General features: G+C 38.9%; 1 long non-coding RNA gene across 1 annotated transcript; it reads right to left on the reverse strand.

Annotated features, from left to right (window-relative positions):
• Positions 1-3,605: 3,605 nt before the first annotated feature.
• LOC137174489 (uncharacterized) lies at positions 3,606-6,557 on the reverse strand. The gene is made up of 3 exons (XR_010925372.1): positions 6,254-6,557; positions 5,916-6,014; positions 3,606-4,752 (listed from the first exon to the last, which is right to left on the reverse strand). It is a non-coding gene; the product is annotated as an uncharacterized lncRNA (long non-coding RNA).
• Positions 6,558-8,262: the final 1,705 nt, after the last annotated feature.

Consider the following 8,262-nt stretch of genomic DNA (forward strand, 5'->3'; position numbering starts at 1 on the left):
TTCCCACTCTGCACCCCGAACGCCTGATCTTGCACTACGTGACTTGGATTGAGCAGGATAAATAGTAGTTACCTGCATGTCTCCAGATCCTGCTGCTGCTGCCGCTTCATATTAAAAGCTTTCCACTGACAAACTAAACTTGTGAAGAGTTTAAAGGACATGAAATGTGTTTACCGCTTGAGTTTGCGGTGCTATTCTTCAATAAAAACAAGACGACACAACAAGATTTAGAGATATTTGGAGCTATTTGTTCAGCGTGGCAGTTAGAAATAATACAGAGAGGAAGAGTACAGGCACAGTTTGATAAAGAGCTGCAGACAACAGGCTCTTAGTACACCTTCAGCAAACAGCACATCTCCAACAGCCTTAACAACTTATTTTACCTTGTAGTGAGGGTAACACTCTATTGTTACACAAGGGAACACTATTGAAAGGGGAACAGACTTCAGCACTTACTGTTGTGACATCCCTCGCTGTGCTTCTGGCTGATCTTATTTCTGTGATCGTTAACATCTGAAACCACAGCAGCTGTGTGCTAAAATGTAGTTGCTAATGTAGCTAGCGTTACACTGACTGACTTGTGTTATTATAATCCACATCATCTCCACACACTGTGGAAAATACAGTCTGGTGGCTGCTAGTATGTATCTTAATTCTGTTGATAATGATATACAGTAGTTACACATTGGTGGGCTCATCAGGCAAGTCAGCCGTTGCTTATTAGCTGAAGACCCATCCACAAGTACTCATAAAAATGTTTTCATCAGCAGTAACTTAACACAGCTCCGATACGGCTGAAAGTGATCAGGAAACAGTAAAATAAGGCTGATATCTGAAAGTACAAATTTCAGGCGCATCAGTGCGACCAATAAAAAATGTTTAGTCGCACTTGACAGATTTTTGGTCACCCTGTTATCAACAGAATTAAATGCACCAGCATCCTGTAATAACCACTTGAGGCAGCAGAGGCCGCTGTTGCTGCTGCTCAGCAGATGTTACATAGTCTTGCTTTAAAGTCTCCCTCCACTCAAAGATGTGTTTTTCTTCATGTTCCTTCACTGTGCAGAATGATGTACAGTAATTATAAGGGACTGCAGATGAAAATTAGCTTCAAGCTCACTCTGACGCAGTGCATCAAATGTTCACATTTATGTTTTAAAACTGTACATTGTCCCAATAAATACAGTACAATACAGTATGTGTAGTTTGACACTAGAAGGCATTCCTCAAGTGGAAAGTTTCTCTGTGCTCATCTTAAATCTGAGTTCAAGACATGTATCTACTAGCATGATTTGTGACATCACAGCTAGTTTGTGGCCAATCACTGGCCAGTGTACAATTTACACAAGTGTGGCATTGAAACTTGAAGCCTCCTGTGCACAAACAATGAGAGTGGACTATTACAGTGAAGAAGGACACATCTTGTGTCCAGCAGTTAAAATGAAATGAACAATGTTTACATTTTCATAGATTCTGGATTTTATTGAGGGAGAAGTAGATGTAATTTTAAGGATTTAAACAAGGTATTTGTCCTTTTTTCTGAGGAAAAACACCAAACAGACATAAATTATTAGTCTAAGCATAGAATCAAACTCTCTGTGAAACTCCTTAAGGGATCCAGGAGTCCAGGACAACCTATTTTATATTAAAATATTTGTCAAGCTTGACTAAAGTCGTATAGACTTTGTATTTTTAAGCCTGCATTAATAGATTTTTTTTCGGCCACATGGGAGCAGTGCAACAAAACACATCGTTGACATATTACCACCTAACAAATGTCTATGGCAATGTTGCTCATTTACACATCCAGCAGACAGTAAGTTTGTCTGTTTGCTGTTTGGTGCTGAACAGGTAGAGTGTAAAGTAGGTTTATCAGCTGAAAACACCTGCCTGCTGCAACTGAAAATGGAGCCGACGAGAACCAAAACAGCCAAGTGATGGATGGTAAGACCAAAACGATGAAAAAAAAGAAAAAAAAGTTTTAATTATCTTAGTTCAACACTGGATTTGAAATGTAAACATTCAGCATCAAATCTGGACAATCTGGGAAAAGAGATGGTGCAGTGGTATATATACAACAAAATAATACGCATATATGCAACAAAATATGCAACTACGTTTCTCATAACCTTCAGTTGCTGCCTCAATCAGCCTCTGCACCTGCTTCCCTCAGCCAGCTGCACCTGACTGATTTAAACCGTCCCAGCAGTTCATTTACCAACCTTTTGACCGACGAAAATCTGCTTTCCACGGTGTCAAAGACCGTCTGCCTCCAATTATGAAGCGACATACTTGCATGACCTCTGTCTGAGACCTTTCGAAACACATATGCTCAGAAAGGTCGACGAATATGGATGCACTGAACAAAGAGTGCAACTAATGATGATTTTCATTTTTGATTAATGTGTCCACTATTAGACCAGTGTTTCCCAACCTGAAGGTCAGGACAAGATGTAACAAGATAATTTGAAAAGTATATGAAGTATGTTACCTTGGCCTGTGAAATAGTCAATACTCACATCTGGGGTCTCTAAATTTCCTTCAAACTAAACAATCTGAGATGGAAAAAATCACTTTGGTTGAACTGTTCGCAACTCATATCCAAGGCTAATATCTGATGACGGGTAACAAGCAGAAATTGATTGATGAATTTTAAGGGGTGTAGGTTGCATGGGAAAGATGTCTAGACTATAAAATGTCAGGAAAAATGCCCAGAATGTTCAAGAACCCAAGGTGAAGCCTTTATGTTGCTTGCTTTATTCAACTAATGGTGCAAAGGGTATTCAAGGCTTGCATAGTTAAGGAATAGTTCCACATTTTAGGAACTACTCTTATTTGTGTTCATGCCAAGAATTCAATTAGAAGATTCCCACTTTCATGTTTGTCTGTTAAATGTTAAATGAAGCTACAGGCTAAGAAGTTAGCTCTAAAGCAAACTAATAAGCAATTTATATCTCCTGTGTTTCTTTTGTAAAAGAAAAGAGAGAGTTAAACGTTGGTTTCATTGTTCAAATTCAACAAAACAAGATATAAAAGGGCTGCTTGGTGAGCCATACAGATTCTGGGAGGCATATTTTTTGACTTTAGACAGAACCAGGCTAGCTTTTTCCTCCTGGTTACAGTCATTGTGCTAACCTAAGCTAAGCTAAGCTAAGCTAACCAGCTGCTAACTGTACTGTATCTCTGAAAGGTATCGATATTCTCATCTAACTTAGCAAGACAGTGAATAAAATGTACAGCTGTTCTTTTGATTATGAAGTGTTGTCAGTGAAGTTGATCGATGAACTAATTGATTCACTTGAAAGATGAGTCTTGTGATTTCCACAAACCTACCACTGTTTTTTTAGTGATAAATTCACTGAATTCATTTTTATGATATAAATATTCCTTCCAGAGTCAGTCTGTGGTCACAATTATGTGCTTTCAGCACAATTATGGTGCTGAAAGCGTTTAAAATGTACACCAAATGTTGTATCCTTATGTAAATGTACATATGTGTAATTATGGTCAGTCGGTTTTAACACATTTTATCTTTCAGCTTATTTACACATTTCTCTCTTCACCTGCTGCCACGGCTTTGATATCAAGCCGGTACTTCTTTGACTTTGAGCAACTGTCCCGTTTTCATATCTGGCAGGTAAAACGGCTGCAAATTCATCTCAAGTTTTGGGGCTTTGTTCCTCCCGAGCTTGGCATGCTCTCCGCTTTTGGACTGGAGTGTCTGAATTAGAGATCAGAGTGAGGCATTTCTGCACCTGTATCTCCTTCACATCTCATCTCATCTCACTATCACTCACCTCTCCCTCTCTCTCTCTTTCTCCTCTCCACCTCCTCTCGGACACACACTTGTGATGTTTCATTTGCATGCACTGAATTAAAATGTGCTCCAGGCAAGATTTTTTTTTTTTGTAACGTATGTAAAAATACACCTGTCTTATCAGCCCAGATCACAGTCAGTGCAGAGCTGTAATCACTGAGAGAGCGATACATCCCATGTTATTTAACAAACCCTGCAGGATAGACCGATTTCTACTGTACAAACCAGAAGAGAGGAATCAAAACCAAACTGTCAGTGAGTGAGGATCCTGTCCAATATTGTTAGTTCTTATTCTTCTTTTTGTTCCTTTTTTAATTTCCATTGATGGTCACAAACACATGACAGGATTTGAAATAATTAATCTCTTGCTGCAAAATTATTCACACTAGATTTAAACATTCAAGCGTTTCAGCACAGTTTGGGGACATTTTGTTCATCATGTAAAAGAAAATCATTGCCTCTAGCAACTAAACAGAATTGTATTCATCTTTTGGCCTGGTTTTTGATTTGATAAACACACACACACAGTTAAAGTTAAATGTCTTGCTGTTTTCCCTGTGCTATCCCAGAAAAACCCATGACAACCTCTATCTGGCCTGTATTCTCTTTTCCTTTATTTTCTTTTTGTATCAAATCAAAATAGGGCAGGTAAAGATTACAACACATGGCCGAAAGTATGTGGACAACCACAAAAACACCTGAATATTATATCCATATTTGATAGTCAAACATCTTATTCCAAAACCATGTGCATTAACTTGCTGGTACAGCAGCTTCCACTCCTCTGCGAAGGTTTTTCACAAGATTTGGGAGCCATGGCTGCATTGATTTACTCCTACTCAGGCACAAAAGCAGTAATGAGGCATTCCGGTTCATCCCAAAGGTGTTGGATGGGATTGAGGTCAGGGCTCCGTGCAGGCCAGTCAAGTGGTCTTCTACATCAAACTGGAGAAACCATTTCTTTATGGATCTTACTTGGTGCACAGAGACATAGTCATATTGAAACAGGAAAAGACTTTGTTCAAACTCTTGCCACAAAGTTGGTAGCACACCAAAGTACTATTGGTTTTCCTTAACTGGAATTAACAGACCTATCCCAATAAACAGCGAGGAATAAACCAGGAAAAACAGCCCCAGACAAAAAAAATATGGAACAACCCGGTTTTGAGTAAAATAAAGGAAAATCATGACTGACTTTTCACAATCATGGATCTCAGCTGCATTTCTATCTTTGACTAAACGTGTAAATAAAGGAACACGTCAGAATTGGGGATCCTACTGTCTAAATGTGTGTTTGGCTGAGTGGGGAATGAGAAGCAACACAGTGATTTAAGGTCTCCTAGTCAATACAAATGAAAATGAACTGCTATTTTGAAAGGAAATGATCTGCCTCTTTGTTCTGTCACGTTTTTTTTTACATGTTAAGTCTTATCTATTGTTTCTATCATGCAGAAAGAGACTATTGTAGAATTATTAGTTTATTCCAGCTGCGATCTACAGCTGTGCAACATAAATAAACATCCGGATTCATCTTTTTTAAAGATTTGCAGATCTGGTGATGGATTAGGTTAATGCTGCAGCTGGTAAAACTGTAGAATCATCACCTGAAGTCAGATTTTTAGTAGCCTGTTAAAAACAAGTTGATCACCTGATTTTGTTCACCTGCTTGCTCAGTTGTACTCTGCTATCCCCAGTATACACTGTTGAGGGTGGTTCTCAGTTTGCCAGATTGTGTGTTCAGCCTATACCTGTAAATTACAGGTATGACATTTGCTGTTACAGGCTGTAATAGCAGATGTCAGAAAGTGGTTTTTATTTGGGAAAAAAAATGCAGCTCCTGTAATACAGATATCATCTTCCTTCTCCCCTCAGAGCTGAATCTTATAAACCAGATTAAAGAGAAGAACTAAATGGTAAAAGTCACTGGAGGGCACATCTGAAATATCAGCTTATGCCAAAAAAAAATAAAAAAATCCAGTGCTTCAGGGATCCTTGTGTTACCTTGAAAATAAAACAGAATATATCTAAAAGTTGGTGCCTTTGAGCAGGACGGGCAACTTTCAACTTCTGTACTGTATCTGCTGAGTGTGGTACAGACTGTACTTACACAGCAGCTGACAGATGTGAATCAGTCCGACAGTGTGAATGTGAAGTGGAGCATCACAGAGTTACGTTGTCCTTACTCAGCAAAACTTCCCTGAAAGAGAAAAGTGAACCACAAAGGTAAACTGTGACAAAGGGGTAAACGAAATCCCCTGTGCTTGTTAAGTTTAAAGAAGTTGCCCACTCATCACAGATGTCACAGCGCAGATATCCGTGTGTGTGTGTGTGTGTGTGTGTGTGTGTGTGCGTCATTATTATCACACACATCTGCCCTCTGTATAAATATATAAAACCAAAAAACTGTTAAACTGGGATGGATGCATACATACATACCAACTGGAACACATCCAGTTCTTCACTCCTCAACATTTCAGCATTTACATTTCTCCAAAGCTCCACAGCTGCTTACTAATCAATGCCATTTCAATATCATGGGGTGAAAATGGTAAAAAAAAAAAAAAAGTGCCATTAAATCACAGGCTTTGAGAAATGTCACAGGAGTAAATGGAATAAGTTACTTCCACCCTTGAAGTAAGACCTGTATAAAAGACAGTTACAGTATCTTCCATATTCTGCCATTTTAAGCAGAGGACTGAGCTGAGGAAAGGGACAAGCATTAACAGATTTTATAAACACAAATAAAAAATGAGAACATTTTTGGAAGAGGCATTTTTCTCTTGTAGTAGTTCGTTAATCTAGCTACACGTGTTTGTAGCTACATTAACATGCACATAAATGCATATGACGTGTACTTCCATAATTATACTCCTGTGTCCATGATACAGAGCATGGCCCATTTGATGCCTGAAGTCCAAGTTTCAATGTCACTGTTTCTTCAAATATTAAAGAGGACATATTCTGCACATTTCCAGGTCTATATTTATATTCTGGGGCTCTACTGAAATATCTTTGCATGATTTACAGTTCAAAAGAATCATTTTTTTATCTTATACTGGCCCTTTATGCAGCCACTCAGTTCAGCCTCTGTCTGAAACAGGCCATTTTAGCTCCTGTATCTTTAAGGCCCCCCTCCTGATGAGCCTACTCTGTTCTGATTGGTTAGTTTCCAGAAGCTGCCCCTCAGCGGACACCAAACAATAGTAATTGGATTTCACTTATTTCTCTTGTTCTCTACTCAAAAATGTCAACTTCTTCAATGTTTGAGCCAAAATCCAATCAGAAATACAACATGAACAACTCGTGGAACAACCTTTGCAACAAAGATTTAGAAACGGACAGCCGTTTGTGGGCATGTGTGAACGATCTGACATCAGTTCGGTGGAGAAGTAGAGGTGCCATTGCAAACGGAGTGTTCAGAGCAGACTGAATCCCTACCTTTTGACCTGAAAGTGTCATTTTTACAAACATTCACCTCACATTTTAGCCACAAAACTGTCCGTTCTGGGCTACTGTAGAAACATGGCAGCCTCCATGTAAGGGGACCTGCTCTCTATGATATAAAGGGCTCATTCTAACATAATGAAAACACAATGATTCTTATTTTGAGGTGATTATACTCTAATAAAAACATACTTATGAATAAATACTTATCTCTGCCAAGTCCGTTCCGCTAGATGCCACTAAATTCTACACACTGGTCCTTTAAAACCCAAACCACATTCTGCTTTTATTCTGCTTGTGTTCTCTCCAACATACTGTATAAAGGTGTTTTCAGAATATCACCAGACAGGAAAATTGCTATTGGCCAATTCTGCAAACCTCTGGATTACAGGGGAGGTTTTGTCCAATGCCAGTGTTTGTAAAGTTCTTGCTTTCTACCATATCTGCACATAGAAACAATAAGCTTGAGATTAGGGGAACATTGTGTTTACAGTTAATAAAAAGGCAAACATTAATTCCAGGTCTATGATTGGTCGCAAACTTGGCTCTCTTGCATTAAAGTCAGACTCACTACATACCCATCCACCACCCCGACCTCCACACTCTCACTTCCTGCATGACTACAAGTAGGGTGCACTACTTCTGGCACTGGCACCGGCACCCAACGCTGGCACTGACGTAATTTGTGAGATGCATCTAGTATGGACATAATTCACATGTTGATTAAGATACTTACATGACTAAAATGCAGAACTCTCAGTCTTCCCTGTGTGAATGATCAAAATACCATAATCATCAGAATATTGTGATTATCTGGGATCCAACTTCCTCTCCTGCAGCCTTAATCACATGATTGAATAACTGGTGTGGATTTGAACGTAGCCATCGTAAACCATGAACAATATGAGATGATTAGTCCATGATAAATGTGAGCTGCAATTTTATGCTTTTGTTTTTCATACAGAGAATATTGATAGAGGTTGTACATGAGAGAAGAAAAA

The sequence above is a fragment of the Thunnus thynnus genome, chromosome 22 (genome assembly GCF_963924715.1).
Source record: "Thunnus thynnus chromosome 22, fThuThy2.1, whole genome shotgun sequence".
Lineage (NCBI taxonomy): Eukaryota > Metazoa > Chordata > Actinopteri > Scombriformes > Scombridae > Thunnus > Thunnus thynnus.